The 7824-nt window shown below is 50.4% G+C and overlaps 1 non-coding gene across 1 annotated transcript; it reads right to left on the minus strand.

Annotated features, from left to right (window-relative positions):
- Positions 1-7040: 7040 nt before the first annotated feature.
- On the minus strand, positions 7041-7178 carry LOC114812509. Its single transcript, XR_003760161.1, has one exon. It is a non-coding gene; the product is annotated as a small nucleolar RNA SNORA7 (small nucleolar RNA).
- Positions 7179-7824: the final 646 nt, after the last annotated feature.

Below are 7824 nucleotides of genomic sequence, written 5' to 3' on the forward strand. Positions count from 1 at the left end.
AAACCCCTTCCGAGATGTTCGGAGTCTACACCCCGAGGGAACATGAAGACCAGAGCGGTGCCCTTTCTAATAGCAGAAGAGCGTGTCCCTGCTGGAAATAATGAGGTGATGGAATATAAACTGAATCAACTGGTAATTACCAAACGTTTCTGTGTATTAAACTAGGGAGGGAAAAAGCCGCTTCGGCTGAAGTTGAAGAAGCCTCTGAACCTTTGCCCAAAACACTATTTCATCCAGCAGATTCCCCAAAGTTGCCTTGACATTTTTTTTCCTCCCTCTCATTGTTTTTCCTTTCCATTGTGAGTCATTGCCCTGGGGACTCCTCTCAGGACCAGAAATGCCCAGAGGAAGGGGAAAATACCTTCTGTAGAATGTCAGCTCCTTAAGGGTAGGGATCATGTTCACCAGCAGCGTGGCTCAGTGGAAAAGCCTGGGCTTGGGAGTCACAGGTCATGGGTTCGACTCCCAGCTCCGCCACTTGTCAGCTGTGTGACTGTGGGCAGGTCACTTCACTTCTCCGTGCCTCAGTTACCTCATCTGTAAAATGGGGATTAACTGTGAGCCTCACGTGGGACAACCTGATTACCCTATATTCATTCATTCATTCATTCAATAGTATTTATTGAGCGCTTACTATGTGCAGAGCACTGTACTAAGCGCTTGGGATGAACAAGTCGGCAACAGATAGAGACAGTCCCTGCCGTTTGACGGGCTTACAGTCTAATCGGGGGAGACGGACAGACAAGAACGATGGCACTAAACAGCGTCAAGGGGAAGAACATCTCGTAAAAACCGATGGCAACTAAATAGAATCAAGGCGATGTACAATTCATTAACAAAATAAATAGGGTAACGAAAATATATACAGTTGAGCGGACGGGTACAGTGCTGTGGGGATGGGAAGGGAGAGGTGGAGGAGCGGAGGGAAAAGGGGAAAATGAGGCTTCAGCTGCGGAGAGGTAAAGGGGGGATGGCAGAGGGAGTAGAGGGGGAAGAGGAGCTCAGTCTGGGAAGGCCTCTTGGAGGAGGTGATTTTGAAGTAAGGTTTTGAAGAGGGAAAGAGAATCAGTTTGGCGGAGGTGAGGAGGGAGGGCGTTCCAGGACCGCGGGAGGACGTGACCCAGGGGTCGACGGCGGGATGGGCGAGACCGAGGGACGGCGAGGAGGTGGGCGGCAGAGGAGCGGAGCGTGCGGGGTGGGCGGTAGAAAGAGAGAAGGGAGGAGAGGTAGGAAGGGGCAAGGTGATGGAGAGCCTTGAAGCCTAGAGTGAGGAGTTTTTGTTTGGAGCGGAGGTCGATAGGCAACCACTGGAGTTGTTTAAGAAGGGGAGTGACATGCCCAGATCGTTTCTGCGGGAAGATGAGCCGGGCAGCGGAGTGAAGAATAGACCGGAGCGGGGCGAGAGAGGAGGAAGGGAGGTCAGAGAGAAGGCTGACACAGTAGTCTAGCCGGGATATAACGAGAGCCTGTAATAGTAAGGTAGCCGTTTGGGTGGAGAGGAAAGGGCGGATCTTGGCGATATTGTAGAGGTGAAACCGGCAGGTCTCGGTAACGGATAGGATGTGTGGGGTGAACGAGAGGGACGAGTCAAGGATGACACCGAGATTGCGGGCCTGCGGGACGGGAAGGATGGTCGTGCCATCCACGGTGATGGAGAAGTCTGGGAGCGGACCGGGCTTGGGAGAGAAGATGAGGAGCTCAGTCTCGCTCATGTTGAGTTTTAGGTGGTGGGCCGACATCCAGGTGGAGACGTCCCGGAGGCAGGAGGAGATGCGAGCCTGAAGGGAGGGGGAGAGGACAGGGGCGGAGATGTAGATCTGCGTGTCATCTGCGTAGAGATGGTAGTCAAAGCCGTGAGAGCGAATGAGTTCACCGAGGGAGTGAGTGTAAATGGAGAACAGAAGAGGGCCAAGAACTGACCCTTGAGGAACTCCAACAGTTAAAGGATGGGAGGGGGAGGAGGCTCCAGCGTATATCTCCCCCAGCGCTTAGAACAGTGCTCTGCACATAATAAGCGCTTAACAAATACCAACATTATTATTATTGTACTGTACTCTCTCAATCGCTTAGTACAATGCTCCGCACCCAGTAAGCTCTCAATAAATACCCTTGATTATTATTACGTGCCCTGATTTCAACACAGTTTGACACGGGGGCTCAGTCCGGGTTGCTGATGGAAGGCTGGATCTGGTTCTAGTTCTGACTCTGACATTCTCTCCCTGCGTTGCCTGGGGCTTGGTTTCTGACCTTTGAAGGGCAAAGAGATGGGGTAGAGATTCTTGCCTCTCTCCCAACTGGTCTGGCTGCCTTCCTCCCTGTCTCCCCAGACTCGGACCTCTTCCCGTTCTGGTCCTAGTAGTCCCGGAGAAGGAGCGTGGCTAAGTGGATAGAGCTCGGGCCCGGGAGTCAGAAGCACCTGGGTCCTCCACGTGTCCTCCACATGTCTGCAGTGTGACCTCGGGCAAGTCATGTCACTTCTCTGGGCCTTAGTTGCCTCATCTGAAAAATAGGGATAAGAGTGTGAGTCCCAGGTGGCACAGGGACTGTGACCAACCTGATTAACCTGCATCTACCCCAGCGCTTAGAACAGTGCTTGGTGCATAGTAAGAGCTTAACAAGTACCATCATCCTCATCATCATTATCACCTTGGACACCTAAAGGTCTACAGAGTCAGACTGTTGTCCAGACTTCTGTTTAGCTGTGAGAGCTAGACTTCACTCAAGTCACCACATCTGCAACTTATTTATTTGTACTGATGTCTTTCTCCCCTCCTCTAGACTGTAAGCTTGTTGTGGGCAGGGAATGTATCTGTTTATTGTTATACTGTGCTCTCCCAAGTGCTTAGTATAGTGCTCTGCACATAGTAAGTGCTCAATAAATATGATCGAATGAATGAACGAATCCGGCTCCTTGAGAACTTTCTCCAATGTTACTTAGAGGCCATGCTCTATATTAACCGGCAAGACAAAATCCTGAACAATAGAGCTCCGGAATGTAGTCAGTCCCCTAGCATCAAAACTAGCCGGGTGTGAGGTGTGAGGAGAATGAGCAACATTGGAAAGCAGCATGGTCTAATGGATAAAGCATGGGCCTGGGAGCCAGAGGACCTGAGTTCTAATCCCAGCTCCGCCACCTGTCTGCTGTGTGACCTTGGGTGAGTCACTTAACTTTCCTGGCTCTCAGTTCCCTCGTCTGTAAAGTGGAGGTTGATACGGTGACGTCCCATGTGGGACAGGTACTGTGTCCAACCTGATTAGCTTGTATCTACCCCAGTGTTTAGTAAGCTCATCCTCTAAACTGTAAGCTCAGTGGGGGCAGGGAATGTGTCGAAGCAGCGTGGCTCAGTGGAAAGAGCACGGGCTTTGGAGTCAGAGGTCATGGGTTCGAATCCCGGCTCGACCACTTGTCAGCTGTGTGACTTTGGGCAAGTCACTTAACTTCTCGGTGCCTCAGTTACCTCATCTGTAAAATGGGGATTAAGACTGTGAGCCCCACGTGGGACAACCTGAATGCCCTGTGTCTACCCCAGCGCTTAGAACAGTGCTCGGCACATAGTAAGCGCTTAACAAATACCAACATTATTATTATTATTATTCTACTGTACTCTCCCAAGTACTTAGTACGGTGCTCTGCACACAGTAAGCACCCAATAATTACAAATGACTGACCGACTGGCACTTAATAAGAGCTTAACAAATTCCATTTAAAAAAAAGCAGGAAGATATCCAAACGGCTGCTGAATAGAGAGCTGAAAGCGGGATACCACTATGTCACCCTACTCAGAAAACTCCAGGGGTTGCCAGTCCACCTCCACATCACACAAAAATTCCTCAATATTGACTTTAAAGCAGTCCACCACCTTGCCCCCTCCTACCTCACCTTGCTACTCTCATACAGCCCTGCTCACACACTTCGCTCCTCTAATGCTAACCTTCTCACCGTGCCTCCATCTCACCTATCTCGTCGCTGACCCCTAGCCCTCGTCCTGCCTCTGGCCTGGAACGTCCTCCCTCCTCAAATCCGACAGACAATTACTCTCCCCTCTTTCAAAAACTTATTGAAGGCCCATCTCCTCCAAGAGGCCTTCCCAGACTAAGCTCCTCCTTTCCTCTTCTCCGACTCCCTCCTGTGTCACCCTTGGTTCTTCCCCCATCCCAGCCCCACGCCCCTAAAGTACATATCTGTAATTTATTTATCTGTACTGATATCTGTCTCTCCCCAGCCTAGACCGCGAGCTCATTATGGGCAGAGAATATGTCTTGTTTATCGTTGTACTGTACACTCCCAAGTGCTTAGTACAGTGCTCTTCCCCCAGTAAGTGCTCAGTAAATGTGATTGAATGAATGAACGAATGAATAAAAGCCAGGAGAGAAGAGGAAGCATCTCGAGTCGGGGAAGCAAAGCTTCGATCCCGAGCATCCCAGATGAAAACCGAGAGTCGGGTGCTGAGAACAGATCTGCCTGGTATCCTGCCATCAAGAAGGGATTAGATCTCTGAGCAAAAGCTTCAGATGAAAAGAGAGTCAAGGAGGCCAAAGAGAAAGCAGTGCCAGGTGCTGGCAACATTCAGTACAACAACACACAACCTTTTTGCGTGCCCAGTGTGGCTAAAACTGTGGATGGAGCCTTACCTTTTTCAGCCACACGGCCACTCGCGGGTGAAAGTCACTGTCAGCAGGGTCTTCTTCGAATGCTAAGGAAGATGATATGTATAGCCCCCGGAGGACGTGGTCCATAAGAAGCTGGGAGCGGAGGAGACGGATGGAGAAGGCTGCAGGCCACCCTGCCCTCATCAGCCATCCTTTTCAGCTGAACCTTGAACTCAGGGCAGAGAGACCTTGGACTGAGGGATGGGGAAGGACTTTAAGAGGGTCAGTAGGTTCTGGGCTTTAGCTTGGCAGATCTGAAGCCTCATTGAGAAGGAGTGTGGCCTAGTGGATAGAGCCTGGGAGCCAAAAGGACCTGAGTTCTAATCTTCACCCTGCTACTTGTCCGCTATGTGACTTTGGACAAGTCACTTCACTTCTCTTTGCCTCGGTTCCTTCGTCTGTAAAATGGGGAATAAGACTGTCTCGGTTCCCTCATCTGTAAAATGGGGAATAAGACTTTGAGCCCCAGGTGGGACTGTGTCCAACCTGATAAGCCTATATCTGCCCCAGTGCTTATATAGTGCCTGGCACATTATAAGTGCTTAACAAATACCATAAAAAATAATAAAGTTAGAGTTCTAGGTCAGGAAAGGAGCTGGGCAGGGTGGGGTGGGGAGGGGAATCAGGGTGGCTTAGTGGCTAAAGCACGGGACTGGGAGTCAAAAGAAACTGTCTTCTAATCCCAAAGCTACCATTTATCTGCTCTGTGGTTTTGGGCCAGTCACTTCACTTCTCTGTGCCTCAGTGACCTCACCAGTAAAATGGGGATTAAGATTGTGAGCCCCATGTGGGACATGGACTGTGTCCAGCCTGCTTACCTTGTATCTACCCCAATGCTTAGTACAGAGCCTGGCACATAGTGAGTACTTAAATACCATAAAAGAAAAAAATCAGTCAATTGTACTTAATGAGAGTTTACTGGGTGCAGAGCACTGTACTAAGCACTTGGGAGAGTGGAATATAACAATAAACAGACATATTCCCTGCCCACGACAAGTTCACAGTCTAAAGAGGGATAGTGAGGAGAAACAAAGGTGGGAATGGGGGAGTTTAGTAAGAGAAGGAACCGGGTGGCCTGTTCAGAAGGCTGCCCTCAGCTTCCCCAGAGGCCCTAATAATAATAGAAATAATAATAATAACTGCAGGATATGTGCCAGGCACTGTACCAGGTGCTGGGGTGGATATAAGCAAATGGAGTTGGACACAGTCCCTGCCCCACGTGGGGCTCACAATCTCAATCCTCATTTTCCAGATGAGGTAACTGAGGCATGGAGGAGTTCAGTGATTTGCCCGAGGTCAACCAGCAGACAAGTGGCAGAACTGGGATTAGAACACATGCCCGTCTGATAACCAAGCCCGTGCTCTATCCACTACGCCATGTTATCCTGGGATTAGAGAAGCAGTGTGGCTTATCAGAAGGATCCCGGGTTTAGGAGTCAGAGGTGATGGGTTCTAATCCCGGCTCCGCCACTTATCAGCTGTGTGACTTCGGGCAAGTCCCTTAACTTCTCTGTGCCTCGGTTACCCCATCTGGAAAATAGGGATTAAGACCGTGAGCCCCACGTGGGACACCCTGATTGCCTTGGGTCTACCCCAATGCTCAGAACAGTGCTTGGCACACACTAAGTGCTTAACAACGCCTTCGTTATTATTATTTATTATTATGGTCTCTGTGCACAGGGACAGTCAGGCCCCTAGGCTCAGCAAGGGACCAGGCAGCGGCTCAGCTCACGGGTTCCGGGATCCGTCGCCTCATTCCAGCTCCGTGACTCAGTCTGTTTGCACTGCAGGTGTTGCGAGGGCCCAGCCCAACCGGGAGGGATGAGGTCAGCCACGCTCGCATCAGCTCCCTGAGCCTGGGGCAGCCACGACTTCAGACCGGCCCTCGCCCGGCCCAGCCAGTTTGGGAGGCAGCCTTCCAAGTCTCAGCTGGGGAGAAGCAATGTGGCCTAGTGGAATGAACACAGGCCTGGGTTCTAATCCCGACTCTGCCGCGTATCTGCTGGGTGAACGCGGACAAGTCACCTCACTTCTCTGGGCCTCAGATTCTTCATCTGGCAAATGGGGATAAAGACTGTGTTCCCCATTACTGAGTCCAACCCGATTACTTTGTATCTACCCCAGGCTTAGAACAGTGCCTGGCTCAAAGAATGCACATAACCAATGTTGTTGTCTTATGCTGTCGAGTCGTGGCCGACCCACAGCGACGCCATGGACACACCTCTCCCAGAACGCCCCACCTCCATCTGCGATCGTTCTGGTAGTGGAGCCATATTTTTCTTGGTAAAAATAGGGAAGTGGTTTACTGTTGCCTCCTTCTGTGCCGTAAACTTGGGTCTCCGCAGTGGACTGTCTCCCATGCCGCTGCTGCCCAGCGGAGGTGAGATTTGACTTGTAGCAGATTGCCTTCCGTTCGTCAGCCACTGGCCAAGCTACGAATGGAATGAACAGGCCTCTGCTTGACTCTCCCTCCCATAGCCAACACTGGTAGAGTACTGGAAACTCTCCAGGTGCGACCCTGAGAGGGGAACATAATGAATACCGTTAAAAACAAAGCACGGTTAGAGCACGGGCCAGGGAGTCAGAGCATCTGAGGACTAATCTCGGCTCTGTCACCTGTCTGCTGTGTGATCTTGGGCAAATCGCTTCACTTCTCTGGGCCTTAGTTCCGTCATCTGGAAAATGGGAATTAAAACTGTGAGTCTTATGTGGGACAGACACTTTGTCCAACGTGATTATGTCGTATCTCCCCAGAGCTTAGTACAGTATCTGGCACGTAGTAAGCACTTGAAAAGTACTATTAAAAAAGGGGTAGACAGTGTTCAATCAATACTGTAATGAACACTTACTCTATGTGGAACACTGTATTGAACTCTGCAGCTGGTAATAACAATAATAATAATAACTGTGGTATTTGTTAAGTGCTTATTATGTGCCAGGCACTGTACTAAGCACTGGGGTGGATACAAGGAAATCGGGTTGGAAGCAGTCCCTGACCTGCATGGATCACACAGTCTTAATCCCCATTTTACAGATGAGATAACCAAGGCATAGAGAAGCTAAGTGATTTGCCCCAGGTCACACAGCGGACAAGTGGAGGATCCAGGATTAGAACTCAGGTCCTTCTGACTTCCAGGCCTGTGCTCTATCCACTAGTCCACATTGCTTCCCCAA

The sequence above is a fragment of the Ornithorhynchus anatinus genome, chromosome 5 (assembly GCF_004115215.2).
Source record: "Ornithorhynchus anatinus isolate Pmale09 chromosome 5, mOrnAna1.pri.v4, whole genome shotgun sequence".
NCBI lineage: Eukaryota > Metazoa > Chordata > Mammalia > Monotremata > Ornithorhynchidae > Ornithorhynchus > Ornithorhynchus anatinus.